This window comes from Cervus canadensis, chromosome 30, assembly GCF_019320065.1.
Source record: "Cervus canadensis isolate Bull #8, Minnesota chromosome 30, ASM1932006v1, whole genome shotgun sequence".
NCBI classification, from domain to species: domain Eukaryota; kingdom Metazoa; phylum Chordata; class Mammalia; order Artiodactyla; family Cervidae; genus Cervus; species Cervus canadensis.
Window position 1 is genome coordinate 16,846,768 of NC_057415.1, and position 1,501 is coordinate 16,848,268.

At 36.2% G+C, this 1,501-nt stretch overlaps 1 pseudogene; it reads left to right on the forward strand.

Moving 5' to 3' along the window:
- Positions 1-895: 895 nt before the first annotated feature.
- LOC122432132 lies at positions 896-996 on the forward strand (annotated as a pseudogene).
- Positions 997-1,501: the final 505 nt, after the last annotated feature.

A 1,501-nucleotide genomic window follows, 5' to 3' on the forward strand; every position in this document is an offset into this window, starting at 1 on the left:
CAAACTCCTTCAGAGGTCTGAGTGTAGATTCAATAAATGTGAAACCTTGATGAATAGAATCAAAGGAAAACCTATTGTTTAAAGAATATCATATGATATTGCTTATATGTGGACTCTTAAAAGAAATAGTACAAATGAACTTATTTACAATATACACACTATTATATATAAAATAGATAACTAATAAGGACCTTCAATGTAGCACAGGGAACTCTATTCAATACTCTATAATGACTTATATGGGAAAAAATCTAAAAGAGTGGATATATGTATATGCATAACTGATTCACTGTGCTGTACAACAGAAATGAACACAACATTGTAAGCCAACTCTACTCCAATAAAAATTTAAAAAAAAACAAGGATCTCATAGAAAAATGGATACAATTGTAAAACAGAAAAATAAATATAAATATTCAATGAATATAAAAAGTAAAGACTATCAGGTATTTTCATCTTTTATGAGAGATGAAGTCTGAATTAATAAGTCTTCTCTTTGAGAAAAGTGGAAAAAAACACCCTTCATCAATGATTTTAGTTTTTCAAAAGTCAAGATCCTTCTCTGGAATGGAGTTCAAGGCAATGTAGAATGACAGAGTTTTCTAGAATGTCAAAGATGGTCTTCACTGAAGGTAAAATTGCATTTCTTTGTTTATTCATTTAACTAGGATACACTGAGCTTCCATTGTGGACCTAGCATTCCTTTAGACAATGAGAACTGCCTTTGAGGAGTTCATAGTTTAGTGAGAGAGAACAGACATCAATGGAACAAGCAGAAAACTTGCACTGGGTGCTGGGCAGTCAAGGGGATGTGTGACTTGTGATGGACCTGGTCTTGGAAGGCTTCCCTGAATAAACTCAGGATGAGTCAAACTTTACAGTCAAAAGGGAAAAAGTGCTCACTTCAGCAGCACAGAGACTAAAATTGGAATAATACAGTTAGCATGGCCTCTGTTCAAGGATGATATACAAATTTGTGAAGTGTTCTATATTTTTACATAACAATGTGAAAGTGTTTAATGCTAATGAAGTATATACTTAAATTGGTTAAAATTGTAAATTTTGTGTTATGTATATTTTACCACAATATAAAAGGGGGTATGGTGTTGGGATGGTTCCATGGCAGACAGAGAGAACAGCAGGTACCAATGTCTTGTGGGAAGAGAGAGCATGGATGAAAGGAAAGCCAGCAGGTCTGGCTTGTCGAGATTTGGAGGATGTTTTGTGGCCTGAGATGAGGCCGGGGTCACAGGCAGAGAAAAGGCCATAGAAAATCTGGATATTGATATTTGTCCTGAGATCAGTGGGAGATTGTTGTTGAGCCTTTGTCAGGACAGCAACAGAAATATGTTTTTAAAAATTACCATGGCCTAGGATGGAGAGTGGGTAGAGGGACAGTGGATGTGGCTGACCAACTGGGAAGTGTCAGGGTTCTTCAGAAGAGAGATGGAAGTTGCTTGAACTAGGATGTTGAGGCTGAGGTGGAGAGAAGTGGATATTA